Consider the following 17,010-nt stretch of genomic DNA (forward strand, 5'->3'; position numbering starts at 1 on the left):
TTTATTTCAATATAATATTTTTTGAATTAACAAATGTTAGCTTGACAGCCCGTGACCGCTGCATTTAGTTAAATTAAATAATATTTCTTTGAATCAACGATTTTTTTTTCTCAGTGTTGTAACATGTACTTTAACATAATATTTTTATTAAGTATATGTATACGAGGGAAACTTTTAACAGGTGTACATTTACTTTGAGAAAATGAAAAATCTATTGTATATGTATTGTATAGAATAGAGACTACACTGTAAAAAAATTTTGTAAAATTACAACTATTATAGTGGGTAATTTTGAGACCCACTAGTAGTTGTAATTATACAATATAATGGTTGTAATTTTACAACATTACAGTACGGAAGGAAAAAGTAATTTTGTATTACAATTACACAAATTAAAAATGTGTGGAAATTTACACCTATTATAGTGGGTCTCAAAATTACATGTAATTTTACACAATTTTTTTACAGTGTAGACATTGAAAACTTTTGCAGGAGGATCACGATAATTAATTTTAAAATTCATTTTATTAAGATGCATATCCGATATGTTATTTAATTTTACGATGCGCTCCTGATAGCGCTTACGATTAAAATAAAATTGTTGCGCAAAGTAATCATAATATCGCTACCATCCTTCTAAAAGTCGCACGATTAATGTTCCACAACGGAGTGCCCTGCGCGCTTTCGTTTATGTTTATTTTACATAAGTTAATAACATCTGGCCTCGATCGCCGTTCAGGCCCAGTCTCGATCTCCGAGATTCATTTTTGTTGCGTCTCGGATGTCCCTCGCAGGGAGTCCCATCGACGAGTGTGTACAAAAGTGCATGATTAATGATGGTCGAGTATCGATGCATCTCGAAATGGAGGAGATCGAAGAAAGGACCCGGGAGAAGGGACCAATCACATGACGGGGCACAATCCTCGGGGCAGCTGCCCCGTGGGTTTTAATCGAGCCAATTTCGCCGAGTTCGTACTTTGAGCCTTGTTAACCAATCTACGGATTTTCCTCGCCAATCTAAAACCCACTCCGAACTCGCGGCACATACATGAAACGATTAACATGTTCGGAAGGAGACCGATCTATGCGCCAGTTTATGTAAGTACCGTGGGAAAATCGTTATGGTCTTAAAAAATACATCAGATTACAATATTTTTAGCGATAGTGCGGGCGTTAGGACGTTTCCAAGTATTTCTTTTTGTAGGAAAAGTAATAAACCCTTTTCATATAATAAAAAGTAATTTTTTGCATAAAACACAAATGTTATAATATATAATTATAAAAGCCATATAATATGTACTAATAATGCAATATGTAATATTAATTTAAGTTTCTTATTTTTATTCCTGATGCTATAACATTAAGACAGTATCTATTATATATATATATCTAAAAATTTGAGTTGTATTTTAGTATATAAATCGCGATTTTGTTGAAAATATACTAGTGTATTGCCTTTCGCAGTCCTTGCTTACTCATCGTTCGCTGTTTCCCCATTTACCGATAAACCGACGCCGAAGCGTAACGTTTGCTCGAACCGCCATGTTTACGGATTAAGTGACTAGAGGGACATACGCGAGTTCTACGTCTTCGGCCGAACGGCAGGCTTTTTCCGCGGTACTTCCGCGTCAATTATTGTTCGCGAACGCGTGTTTAGGGCCCAGGCATTTCTATTGTATTCACCACTCGTTATACACGGTGCTTCATGGGCGTTCTCATACGTGGGTACCATACCGCGGATATGCCGATACTTGAAACTGTAGCAATAGCTTTCGCTTCGTCAGCGACATGCACGTGGGCTAAAACGGCTCGATTCTTGTCGAAGCATCGGCGAGACAGGAAACCAGGCTGCATTCATACGACAAGCACGTAAGTGCGACGTGTATGTCCAGGAGGAAGAAGCCGCGGCTCTCGTAACGCGACTCTTGTCAAAAACGTTACACGAGAAAGGACATGGAATGAGGCTCTTCGCGCAATGCCCTGAATAGACAATTGAATCAGGAAGCGATTAGATTTGATTATTTCGCGCTGGACAAGCGTAGCAACTCGATCGCGGCCTGTTTAGTGTCCCAGAATAGTCCCTTCATTATTCAACATCGTTTTTCCTATATTTCCTTTTACTGAGGCTTCCCTCGACGAAGGAATGATGTCTCGAGAGACCAAAAGGTATTTACAGCCAGAAGACCATAACGTTTTCGAGGGATCATTAAAAAAATACAATACATAATGTATTCTTTAGTGGTAGAAGTTTTCAACTCGTAAAACTGTTGTTTATGCATTTGCGAACGCCAAGCTAGAAGATAGCGACGTGATTTTCTCGATCGCGGAATATCACCCTTCCTTCAGTCCTCCATTACTGCGCTCTCTCGCGTTCTTAATTAATCAGCGACTACGTTTGTCGACGCGCCCCAGCCGGCCAAAGACAAAGGGACCGCGGCGCCATTAATCTCACGGTATCGTTATGGACGATCGCGAATTTGCGCGCAGGCCGCGGCCGAGGCGCCGCGCCGCTGCCGCGGAGGGATGTAACGGATACGATTCCGTGCGGCGCGCTCTCGCGCGGGTGTAGCTTTGTAAATTACTTCGCTGACCGTGTAATTCGATGCGGCGAGAATCGAGAAAGGGGAGATCGGCGGTCAGTGGGAGGCAGAGAAAGAGAGACACGGCGTGGGTGTGCGTATGACGTCGGCCATGTTGGAGAGACACAGCGGGATATCCGCCGCGCCCACAGCTGGGCTCCGCGGCGCGATGTCAAGAGTTACCTCTCGCTCGGCCCACGTTTTATACGCGCAGCGCCGCGCTACGATCCACGATGCACGCCATGCGGCGCAGCGCGATGCACACGCTCGTCCGCATACACAGGCCCCGATATATCGAATATCGACGCCCTCAATTTCTATTCGATTTACATCGGCGGGTTGGACCGGAGTCCCGAAAAAAGACTCGCGCCCGCGACCATCCGATCGAAACGATCTCCGACAACGGCCGGCTATTGTGGCCAGTCCCGTGCTTCTCTGCGGGCGAAAATTTATATTCAATTTATATTCGAAATGAAAGGAGCTGATGATATATGAAGCAATAGTTGTCACGTATCTTCGCCAGATTAAAAATTTCGTTATCTTATCGCACGAATCTATAAACACAGTTCGAAAATGTAAATCGCCGTGTCAGTAATTATGTAATTTCTAAGAATAGGATATACTACTTGATCGAAAATGGTTGATATCTTGAAATTCCAAAAGTATGAATGGTGCCGGTAATACGATTCGATCGGAGAAACCTGGTGAGACCGAGCCGCGCACAAAACAACGACGTGAAGGCAGAAGATATATCTGAAGATCAGTAATTACACGAGGTGGGCTCGTAATGGTCGACCACCGTTTTATCTAGCATCGCCCGTCCCTCCGATTCAATCGGATGTGTCGCGGATAGGTTTCTCGAAACCGCGATGGCGAAACCGCTTCGATACACCGAGCACCAAACGTATCTCCGCGAGTTATCTCGGAAAAAGCAATTGTTTTTGCGTCCGACTAGAACAGGTGCAATGCAACACGCTCCCGTTATTTCCGCGATTCTCACCGCAAAGACGAATCTTTGCTCGCCAGCTATCGCCGCGCGTATCGAGTTAATTATAGCCGGGTATCGCGATACGTTCGATTTTCTGTAACTGTAAACATAATTGCAGTCTGCGAAGTCCAAAAAGATCAAGTTCGACTTTTTGTTCGCAACTTCGGACGAATAATAAGTAGAGCTTAGCAGCGTTTCACGCTGATTGTATTACCTCAAAAGTCAATTGCAATTAAAACAAAATGAATTGTCAAAATAAAGATAATTAGGCACATCCGGGAATACAATCCGTTCTTTTGTGGTATTTGACTAATTATCGTACCGTGCAACGGTTAAGAATCGTAAAAAATATCGCCATTGAATTGACATAATGAGAGACACTATGGTCTATATCTGCGACTCTTGACAATGTTTTCTTCGTCAAGCAAAACCACTGTCGTCGAAACATGACAATGCAGCTTTCTAGTTTTCGTGCGAGTCGATGCACTTGTCCTAATTCACGGCATCTCTTCTAAAACGTTTAAAACCATTCAAGCGAATCATATTAACGATTTATTGTTTTTTTTTTATTTATCTTTCAATTGTGCAGTTTAGACAGCTTCTTCTACTTTTCAATTATTTCTAGCTATGTTTCTTGTCGCTAGATTATTACAATTGTCGACAAAGCATATGGCTTTTAATGATAATTATTTACTCAAAAGTTATAACTTCCACATAAAAGATCTCGATTCTTGAAAAAGATGATCTAGAATTATATTACTTGACTGTTCTGTACATATAAAAAGAATAATAACATTTTAGTGAATCGTTAATTTATAAAATAGCGCAAAACGACAATATTGTAAAAAATATAAGTAACTGCTTTACGAGCGTCTCGTAAGTGCACTGAGAGAAAAATCCAGATTTAAATGATCAGGACAATCAATTCGAAACGGATATTATCGATTCCTTAAACCTCTCAAAAAATTTTTCTCTCATTCAGTGTGGAACTAATAAACGAAAAGCCAATCGTCCTTTTGGGCGATATATAAAAGATCTTTACAAATGTATTGCTAATCTCATTATTGCTTAATATCATTGGTTTTCTTCTAATCCGGCATTTATATATAATTGATGAATTACCTTTTGGGAATATCACACTGTTTGCCGACAGTGAATCCCATTCAGAATTGACTATGGATTTGTTTGACTATGGACAATAAAAAGACCTAATAATGATTCTACCTTTAAGTTGACCAGGTATATTATTGATAAACCGACAGCTTGCTGTCTTTTCATAGATAAAACATATTTCTATGTATTTGTATTTTATTAAGATTAAAATACATTTGTGTTAAATAAAATTTTAATAATAAATCAAAATTAAAAAATGTAGAATAAAAGATAGACTTTCTTTTCGTATTAATTTTTGGAACTTTTCTTTAAGAAAAATATAACTTAATGTTTATGATAATATTCAACATCAAAAATCCTTTTCTAAAAAGGAGATGTGAAGTTTATTGTTGCCGCTTTTCCGCGATGCCGATTGGTTTTCTTGCTGCGCTTACTTCATTTGCAGCTGTCATTGTATATTTTGACAGTTGTGTATAATAGGGTTAATAGTGAAATGTTAAAGATAAATAGCGCGCGCGTAGCGCGCGTCTGTAGTGTCTAGTTTAAATAAAAAGTCCAAGTAATTTATTAGAAAGAATTGTATTCATGTATTCATTATGTTATTTTTATTTTTATGCTATTCACATTGTAACGTTCATATTCAACGTTCGCAAAGTTTGACCGAACTCAGTGAAATGCTTGCGATCCCATGGAATTCTCACGTTAGTGCATTCTTCGCAAAAAAGGTTTTCATCGTAAAAATCTTTTCGTTTGCACAAAAAGGATAATACATTTTTTTTCTATAAAAGTTTTAGAACTTCTTTTAAGAAAAATATAATTTAATGCTTATAATAATATTCAACATATCAAAAATTAAAAAAAATTTAAGTAATTTATTGGAAAGATTTACGTTCATTATATGCGATTCATGTTGTAACGTTCATATTCAACGTTTTTAAGTTTTGACCAAACTTAGTGAAATAGCACAGTGTCCCATGAGACTCCATAGAATTCGCACAGAATAAGTGCTTTCTTCACAAAAAACGAAAGGCTTTCTAGGTAAAACCTTTCTTGCATGCGCAAACAAAAAGATCTTTATGAAACAAATGATCCCCTAAAAGGCAAACGAAAAATCTAACGATGTGTTAGATCCATAAATTATACAGTTTTCGTATATATTTATGAATGACTTGACACACACTTTGATGTAGGTACTGACCGCTAATGGATACCATTCTGACCGATCTGTACACCTATTGAACGGTAGAGCGAATCATTGGCCAAAAGAATGTGATGCATAGAATTTTTACTTTTGCTATTTTTTTTATCTAATCTCCAACGAAACTCATAGCAAAGTTATTATAAAACAAGTTAAATTTTACGTTACATATTAAAAAATCGACAAAAAGTAAAACAGCTAATTTAATTGAAAACTTCTTCATTAGGGAAATGACTATCTTTTTAATAAAATTCTTCACCATATATATAAACTAAATATAAAAAATATCTTTTTCATACGCATTGTCAAAAAAGATTTTCATTTTTTGCAATAACAATTTTTTTTAAATATAAAATTCTCTTATTCTGTTTACAATTAAAAATGTATAGTGCAATATATGTAGCATTTCTATGTCAATCTTAAAATAAGAAAATCAGGCTTTTTTCTACATTAATTAGAACGAATTAGAATATAAGTCTCAATCGGTTTAACAAAATTATCGTGCCTCGTCTTTGGAACTACGAAGTTTTCCATCTGGCACGATACGTCGTATCGAGAGAGTAGGCGTAAAGGAATAAAACATTAATTTCCTGGTTTTAATTAGTGCGTTGTGCATGCAGCCGCACAGTAATGGCGGCCGAGCCTTCGGTCAAGGCGGGGATAAAGGGGGAGGCGAGGCTAAAGGGGAATTTGATTAATGATCCTGCGGGATCTGGGACGGGAGGAGAGGGAGGAAGCGTATCCTAGGGGACGCCTGTCTTGCCGCGAAGCAACGATCGGTCTACCAAAACGTAACTCGAGAGAGAATATACAGACAATATATTTTCGGATACATAAAGCATAATCGATGCGCAATATATTGCTTTTCTAATTTTCGATTGTAAAAGAAAAGCATAGTTTTTACTCATTGCATGGTATTGGAGATTAATAGAAAGAAACATGATAAGAATAATAATCTTCGTAAATATCCAATCGCATTAAATTCGAAGCATGTGAGTACTCGACGTAATGTTACAATCGAGCTAATGTAACGTAATGAACAAACAAAAAAAAAGCTCGAGAAGGATGGAGATTTAATTATGGCTAAAGTTTCCTGAGGCAAGGGTGAAACTTAACGTCAGTCATCAGAAACTCTCAAGAGACTTCCCGAAAGGGGTTGACTGCAAAGTTACGCGGGAGAAGTTATTCGCTTTCTCCGGCGATCAATGTTACGTCTCATATCGCAATGGCGACGGTCATTTTTAGAGATGTATAGGAAAATGATTATTTAATCGAATAGTCAAAAAGTACATTCACAAATCGTGGTATATATATATAATTCACTAATACGAAAAAAATTATTTCACGTCTTACATACTTCTATTGCTAATAAAAAAAAATATCAAAATGCATGTCTACGACAAAATGAGAAAAATGAAGTTAGAATACATATTTGTTCGTAAACGACCGGTGAAGAAATCGTTTGAAAAAATCTAGAATTTTTTCATTTTTTGTGATAATATCCTTTCACTTTTTGTCCAATAATCATTCACGCATGGAGAGCGTATTCTCTATACTATTAAATCGCAAGAAATACTAATTGCACGGATTGATTAAAATTCTAATGACAAAACCGGTTATACAACTTGCTGTACAACAAATAAGGATTGTGACTTTACTAAATCGATTCCTGTCTGCAATTTTGATATCAAAATGATCTTATAATTATGAGTCAAATTATAAGGCCGCTATTAGTTTTTGAAGAAATCATTGCAATTTGTCACAGAAATTTCATTGAATTTTTCTGGTTTAAATATCACCAGTACATGCGGCTGAACTCATTATCGCGTGGTGCCTTAAGCGAACTAACGAATAAGAAATTGCGGCACCTAGTGCACCGCGACTATGGCGCTCGCGTGAGTACTGAAATGCGATCATTTGCATCATAATCAAGTCCGTCGGAGGCACGTTATTTTCTTCTTTCGCGCGAAACGGATAAAAGAAACGAACGCTCGCGGACGTAAGATCGTAAGAGCGGTAAGACGGATAAGGCGGGAGGGAGGGTCCGGGGAGGGCAGCATGAAAAATAGTTCCGGCGCTATCGGTGCAGCCAAAGCACCCCCCTATCTCGTGTCCCATCGACGTATCATCAATGTAATTCGTATAATGTATCCACGCAACTCCGACCGACAGGGGAGTCCGGCAGGATTGCGGAGGAAGAAAGGGAGGAGGGGGGGATAGGGAATTGCGGAGGGAGAGACGCGTATTTATGTTGTGGGATATATCGCAGAGGTACCAGTCGGCAAGAAGGAAAGGGGGAGGAGATGGGAAGGGGAGGGGGGCGGTGCGTATACAAAGGGAACGCCGACGGTGCCCTCACGATCGTTCACCCCGACAGGGGCGTACGTATATTCTCCCTCCTCAACCCCGGAGCCACGAACCCTGCGGTGCGATGCCAAGCCCACGTATTTTGCATTTGCCGCTTTTTATACGTATTCCAAAAAGGGACTGCAGCACTCGTGTCGCAATACCGAGTACACGTGTCGGCCACGATTTTCGGCACGATATGAACGCGATGAAAAGTAAGAGAGCTTGAAAAATTCGGAAATTATATATAAATAAAACTAAAATAGAGATAAGATAGAGACTAGTATTAGTATTTAGATATTAGTATTAGTATTTTTATATTTAATGAAGAATATGGCTCTGTGAAAAAATATCTTGCATGTGCGATAAAAAAGTTTATCTTTGAAAAACTTTACTCCATTTTATGATATCTAAGTTTATCTGTATTCTGGTGAACAAGAATTCAACGATGTTGTATTTTAATCAACGATCGCACAATGTAAAATTAATTTATTACATTTCTATTTATCGACATTTAATCAATATCTTTTGTATTACGAAATACGAAAGATACTTCTTTTGCAAACGTAACACATGAAGAAACGTACACATAACAATCTGCATGATAAAGTCACAAAAGTAATAAACATTTCTCATTAACCTAGATTGGAAAAGCGTTATTTGTCTATCAAGATAAATAGCCTTTTTGGGTTAATAAGGATATTTGCTAGAAAGAAAGAGAGAGAGAGAAAGAAATATTGTTAAGTTCTATATGCGTACCGCGCATATACAATGTTCCTTATCATGCTGTCGGACGAGAATACTATTTTCACGCACTGTTAGATAATAACTCGCTGCGTGTTATATCACCTTACACTATCCTAGCTCATTAATTTATAATCCATTCAGATAAAACCGAAAAAATTCTACGGACGTTTTCAGAATATAATTAGCAAGAAAATGCCGATACAAAGTATAACTGCCTGTCAGTGTTTAATGAGACTTTTTGTTCAGATCATAACGACAATGTAGCGGATTGTTTACAAGCATGTTAATTAATTATTAATGAAGCATCACTCACATTTAAAAACGATCAAATAAATTTATCGCTAATATTTATAGATTCACTTGTTATTAATAGATCAAGCAATCTTCTTTTCTTTACAAATATAATATCGACTATTAATTTTTAATCTAAACACTTACAGAAAATGTCTGACAAAAACCAATCTTCGCCGAAGATATATCATATTAAATCACTTTATTTTAAAAATCAATGTTCATAATTGAAAAAATTAATTGTCATGTAAGTATTTATCTGTAAATATTCGTAGAGCTGTAGAACTCGCGCACATAGTAGCGTAAAACATATTGACTCGCCATGTTATCGGCGAGCATCCTTTTCTTTCCGTTGAAGTTTTAGATCGAGAGAAACAGGGTTCGAGGACAATCTGTGTCTAGAGCAGAGACTAGTTTGAAGAAGATCATTTATCATACGCGTATTCTTTCGCACGATCCAGATGAGATCTTTCGTTTTACTAGAAAAATTCTTATCTTCATCCCCGAGCTTTTCCCGTGCGCGTGCCTTATCTGCCATGCGCGGCATAAGCCGAAGAAAGCGCGGAACCAATCTCAGTCATCGTCGCAAGAACATGAACCAAACCATTTTCTTTTTGTTCGTCCGCCTCTTTCGTTCCACCGCGGCCATTAAATCAACATGCGCCTTTATTTATTCTCACATCCTTTCGCGTGTGTTACATACATATATTCGTCTTCCAACTTGATAATTAATACCATTGTTATATGAATCGACCAGAATCGAACTCGTTTATTCGTAAATCAATGAATGTATAATCGCCGAGAAAATCGCCAGAAATTTTGCAGCGAAAGCTTGAGGATCGATATCGTTGCGTGTTTCCCTTTTATCGCTCGCGTCGATGTTCACATGGCTACTTCTAAGTTAAGACGATGGACGACGCATGGCAACGAAGCACGCTTTGCCTTCCAGTTTAATAGCGTAACAAACATAAATAAAATCGCTTAATTACATCGGAAAAACGCAGGTCGCGAGCAAGAAACCACGTATCGAACTGCTTTACAGTGAGATTACAGTGCAATTTTTGCGAATATATTTATGGTTTTGGCAAAGTGAGAAAAAGAAGCTGAATGCCTTCGAGCGTGTCTCATAAATAGCGATCAATTAAACGCGTTACTAACACGTTCTTCCTCATTCCGAGTATCTTCTGATAATCTGCTGGAGATCTGACGCGTCTGATTTAGATAAAATGCACTTTACACAGGGTTATCTACTTCAAATTTGTTTCGTCTTACGACAACGAACCGCTACACTTTGATGCGACGAAAAATATGCAAATTTTTTCGCGTAAGGCAGATTCGACGGTACAAAGACCGACGAAAAATGGCGTCTGCGGCTAAATCGATGGTGGCGATGGGCCCTGAATTTTTTCGAGATACCGCGCGATTGGTTCGAACCTTATAATTACGCTCGGAAGAAAACCGGTCTTGTGCCTGGCGATTTCACGATGAACGCCTTCGCTCAGATACAGCCGCCATTAATGCAAATAAGATCCTAAAAGACGCGATCGGAACTAATCACTGGATTTAACCTTGAGAATTTTTTTCCTGCAAGCAGTAATCGTTAAGGTTTTATTCATCGCTTATGTTCCTAGTGATTATTAGAATGCTCTACGATTTTCACTAAAAAAAATGCATGACTCTCAATTCCATGCTACAAATTTCCCCTTTTATCAACGATTTATCAATGATTATTGTAGCTACAAGCAATATCTCAGATTTCTCTGGTTACGAAAGTTTTCCAGAAAATATTCGCCAAGTTATAAAGTCCGCAGAGCAGATGGCAAGGTCTTTCGACCAACCGCACGCCACGGTTTCTGGTGAGAATCGTTCATACATAGGACTGCAGTCCATGGCGCGATGTGCGTTCATATGGAGAAAATGCAATTCACGATGTAATCTCCAGGGAATGGGCATCGATCACACGGCGATCTTCCCCGACGTCAAAATATTTTCAAAGACAGTCCGCACGACGGGAGCCTAGAAATTGTTCGCGCCAACGGAATCGCCTCAGAATTTATCTCCCCGGAATGATCCGCGGGAAAAATTAAAGAAAGCCTTTCTCGAGGGAGATATTCTTGGTACCCATATTGCAGTTCGATATGGATTTATAGATAAAGTAGAAGAACCTTTACTATCGACATTTTCACGCTACCGCACTAAAATTTTGAACGCATCATGTATTTCTTTTAAAATGACAAAAGCTTCTAATTAAAGAAAGATGTAACAAATTTGATCGATGGGACGGATTCAAAATAAAATTCTTGAAAATTGCACACATAATTACGTACTACGTATCTGATCTTAATTGCTCAGTAACGTATGAATTCAGAAACGTCATAGAAAGCAAAATTGTGCAAAGATAGGATAATATAAAATATATCGAATTTTAGAAAATAACGAGTTGTGTAATGTACATATACTTACAAGCCAATCTGTGTGCAATCTGTTTAAGTTTCGATTTAAATTATATATTTAACGAAACTAAGCTCAGGTCGGATAACTTCAGAAGGAACTAACCGCCTTTCGCCGAAGGCATTTTATTCTCTTCGTGACACGGGTTTTTAGTTTATCGAGACGCACCTGCAGCTGAGAAATAGAAGAAAGCTGCATTTTTTTTAATCCCCAGGTGAGGGTACATAGAAAAGGCACAGAGCCAAGAAAGGGCTGAAGAGTGCTTGACAAATGAAGAAGACGGCATCCCTTTGAATTCGACGTCTGTAAAAGGTGCGTTCGACGCCAAGTAGTCTGTGCATCGCGGCGGCAACGTGCACATTGTTTAGTGCACGAAACACACGTGGTGTCGATTATGAGGAAAAAAAAGAAAAAGAAAAAAATGTTAACGAGCCGGATGCGGTCGACGGGCGTCAGGAAGGTTAAGGCGAGCCGAATCCGAGAGCTCGATAGGTCGACAGGTCGGAAGGAATCGGACGAACGGACGGACGGACGGCCGTTCGACGGAAAGAGACATCGCTGCGTCAGCCTGATAAAATCTCGAATATCGCGACGCGTATCATTACGCGGCGCACGAACGCGGCTTTTACGTAGCGCTGTCTCCGTGGCAGTCACGATAATTACCAGTGACAATCATTGCCAGTGTCTCCGTCGTTAATGAGTCGATAAAGATACCGCTTGTCTTGCGCTACGTCGCTGGCGCTTTTACGCATAAAAGGATCCATCGTCCTTACGCAATGGAACTTCGCGATCGTCAAAGATAAGTCTGTACGCTGTTCGGTCGGAAAGTATTACGAGCGCGATACAAGTCGTGATCGTTGAAGCACAGGAGAATCAGTAACAATAACAGGACTATGCTCTTCATCGTCGATTTTGGAGAATCGATCTCTGAAAACGTAATTAATTTCAAGTTTCTAGTATTCGACGTTAAATGTTTTTAAATTCCGAGATGAAGTACGAATTGACCAAGACGATTCTTGAGGGAATATAGCCGAGGGAAGATTTATATCCGTCTCCTGACGAGATTAACATGGGAGATAAATATGATGATTCGATTGCATCCTAGCTGTTACTACGCCCCTGCCTTTCTCCGCATGATGCTTTCACGTAAACCTCCACCTAGTGTCATTAGTCACCACACTAACATTTCCCCGAGCCCGAAAGGGACGCAAAACTATTATACCCACTTGTTCCGTAGAGAATACGGCGGCGGAGGTGTTTATGGTAATCTTACCGTAAACGACAAACCGCCCAAGGTGTCCCGTTGTCACAATCATTTGTAACATCTGACTAGAAATATACGAATCCCAAATATACGGATAATCGCTTTCACTCTTTGTGACACCGTCCGACTCGTTGCAACCTATACATGAAAATTTTTCAACAAGAAGATGGTATTCCCTTTTTTCTTAAGCCAGTTAGCGCCAACCATAACCGTGGTTGTCTTGTCCCTTAGTGATCACTTAAAAGAGATAATTTACAGCAAATTGTTATTTTACTTCTTGAATTTAAAATGGATTGTATTTTATGAGATTGTCTATTTAAAAACAGAATAATGTGGTGAAGGAAAAATATTAGAGTGCAGAATTAGGGGAGATTACATAATAGCTGTTGATTGAAATTTCCTCAGCAGCAAAGAGCAATGAGAAAGAAAAACGAAATAAAAATCACAAACAAGAATCTAATATACGACCTGGTGACTTGGATTTTTATTTAAATTCTCAACACAACGGGCGTTTATAATTCGTGAGTTTCGTGACGCTTCATTAGCAATTGTAGTTTTTGCAACAATAGTCTGACATCGATAGATTATGGCGAATAGTCGGCATTACTGACCGCGCGGTAGGTATATAAATAAAATTATCATAGGTCAATGCCGATGATGCATGCGCGCGAAAGTATCAGAGTTTTCAACGTCCACGTGGCGAACGAGACTTGACACATTGACAAGAACGTGATACGAGACCACCTCCGCTACAACCGAGATGCGTATCTTGTTTGTTATCTCGAGGCTACCACAATTTGTCAAGGCAAATCGGATTGATCTAAAAGGATACTGATCGACAGACAGGACGGGAGACATTCTTAATTCCCGGACGAACGAAACCTTTATCGGGCAAACATATTTCGCGCGATATAATCGATCGAGATCAATGATCACGCGCTAGACGGTTAGATGATCGCGTGGATTGCTGTGCGGTCATCGTATCGTAAGAAAATAAGAAAATATAAATGCAGAAATCTGCAGCAAGAGATTTACTCTCTGGCGCCATCTGAAATCACTCGGACGAAGGGTGAATGTGGTAAAAGCTCGACGCGATACCGACTATTCATAAATAAGAGAGTATGTTTTCGAAAGATAATGTTCAAGAAAGTTCCGAAAAAAGAAGAAAATGTTTTTTTTCATTTGATATAATAATTGATAATGTCTTTTAAATATAATTATAGATATTTTGGATCCTTTCTAATAGCGCTATTTTTCAAAAAACATACTCTCTGAATTTACATATATATATATTTACCTATTACACAATATATTGCATAGATGTACATAAATAATAAAATTTTATAAGGCTAACAAATAAATAAATAATATAATGTATATTCACATATTGCATCTATCAGTTTCAAATGATAACATTTTTCACATAGGATAAGACTGAGCCGTATACATATAGTAGACGTATGTGATAAGCTTAATACGTTAATATGAATACGATGAACTTCATGCTGCAAAGTCATTGTTTATAACTTATGTTCGCAACTATGACATAAAAAACAGACAGATACGAATTAGCGCGTAAGCATCTGTATTTTCTTAATATTAAACAACTATTGCGAGAAAAGCTAATAATATCGCTAATAATATACATATTATAACATTGTATATAATATATTAACTGTTGATAGTCGTTTGATTTTAATTTATTTATTGTAATTTACTCCAAATCTTTATATTTTTCCTGTAATATTTTTCCATCGGTACACTCGAAATCGATTGTGAATTCGTATGTTGCAACTCTTCTTTTCGATTATTCTATACAATCGTGATTTGTAGGTTTAAAATACGTTTGAGCTAAGCTCAAACTAAACTTGCAGATTTATATTTAGAATAATAATGTAACTTGGAGTTTTATTTGCAATAGAAACATAAATCAGAGAATAATGCAGTGGCTTGTTCTTGAGATAAATGTGCACATTGTCTATGTAACTCACGTAAATTACTTGGTGACTCATCTAGTTAGTTCCCGTATATAAATATCTTAAGTATCCTAAAACCTCGAGTTGTGCAAACGCAAAGTTTAACATAAAGAAAATAATAGGAACTTTAAATCAACGATTCAATATATACGGAATTTCCCAATTTATTTCAACCATATGAAATTCGATCAATTTGCATTATTAACGCATATTATTATCGCGTTATGCATTTACCTATGACTCATAATAATGGCTGATACAATGTAATTATATAAGTATGAAAGATGCGTAGTGCTATCTAACATAAATAACATTCTAGTAAAAATTTTTCATGCTGAACAGAATAAAAACTTGTTGCATGCTGTCTAAGCGTGCTGTTATTGGCACATGCCGAGCAAAACAAAAAAAAATGTTTTGAAGAATTTAACATTAATATTTTCATGTCAGATAAATCCGTGTCATGTGTCTGACAATGAGATAAAACTCACATAACAAGATATATATATCTCATACAAATTCGGTTCCCATAGTTCCATAAGTCGCGGCGATGAAGTTCGTTTAATACGTCTAAAGCCAATAACTATTGATTATTCTTGATGATTTATCCGATACAGGTGCGATCTCCATGTCGATCATCATTGAGTATCGTTTATATAGTTAAGTAATAGATATGTCACACTGTATATGTTCATATTAGTACGTTGGCTTGCATCATACAGCCAGTGAACGTGAATTGTGTTATCTATCTGCTGGGTATTACCAAGAACAGTATCGTTAAATCGCGTCGAGACTTTATCCTTCATCGAAGTGTCATGGCTTTGGCGCCAAGCGAGATTATGTTCGCATTTCAATGTCAATAGAATTTTAATAGTATGTCAACTATTGAGCGTATATTTATCCATTCTTCTCTGTTTTTCTGTTGATATCAATGCTATTAATAAAATTTTCGTTGCCACTTTTAATAAAAATATATTATAACATCTTTATTAGTCCTAATAAACATGAAATAATATATAATAATAAAAAAATTGAAAAATATATAATATGTATATAGTATATCTCTCAGATATCCTTTTCAATTTCTTTCAATTACACACAAATTTTAATTAATTTAGAATTGATTTTTTAAAATGTTAAAGTTACTTTTTTATTTTATTTAGAAAAAAAACTTTAAATTAGTAGCGTTTTAAAATGCTAGCGTTGATAAGAATTCAAAAAATAACAATCTATAAATAAATATTTAATACAATGTAATTTATTTTTTTGTACATTTACATGTGGATCACAATGATTACATAATTATACATGGATATCTTTTGTATCTTCTTGCAAATAAATAACCTATTAATAAAATTAAAAAACCTAATTTTAACTTTAATTAAAAAATAAGAGAGTTATCATAATGTTTCCATCTTCTTTGTATATTAATATAGAGGATAGAATTTTAATAATAAGGTCTCATTATATGTAATAGCCTGAAGGTTTAGAGTACCATTTATCAGATATACGTCAAGGAAACTTGCGCATTAGTTTTATCTAAGAGACTATCACGTTAACATTGTTTTATTCAAGGTTCTTTTAATCATTCAAATGGCTACTGTTGATATAATTAATTGTTACCACTCAATTGTTGATATTCTTAATGGATTGCAGATAACGCAACGCGCGCAATTTGAACCATCAGAAAAGCGTTTTACGCGCGGAATAGAAGCCTGTCTTAACCATGCACTGAGTTTTTTCGTGGAAAGTGTGACATCACCCGGAACGGTTCATGTTGCCGAGAAATGACGATTTGAATCGTTTATGAAAACATGTTTGACCGGTTATACATCATCGATATTAAGTGCAAGAAAGAGAAGGCATTTAGGTTATCCCACGTGTTTTTAAATTCCTCGCAAGGTCGGAAGTGAGAGAAATATAAGAAAAAAGATAATATATAAATGTGTCTAAAATAATTTATGCTTGTGCGACGTTGCTTCATTTAACGCGCCGATCGCCACTCGTATTTTGTAATAAAATGGAATAATTTTAAGAGAATCGTTTTATGTCCATTTCTA

General features: G+C 37.1%; 1 protein-coding gene across 6 annotated transcripts in view; it reads right to left on the reverse strand.

Annotated features, from left to right (window-relative positions):
• Positions 1–17,010, reverse strand: part of LOC112465135 (segmentation protein cap'n'collar) — a 97,064-nt gene that overhangs the window by 65,705 nt on the left and 14,349 nt on the right. The window lies entirely within an intron of this gene.

The sequence above is a fragment of the Temnothorax curvispinosus genome, unplaced genomic scaffold (assembly GCF_003070985.1).
Source record: "Temnothorax curvispinosus isolate PA1 unplaced genomic scaffold, ASM307098v1 QBEX01001498.1, whole genome shotgun sequence".
NCBI classification, from domain to species: Eukaryota; Metazoa; Arthropoda; class Insecta; order Hymenoptera; family Formicidae; genus Temnothorax; species Temnothorax curvispinosus.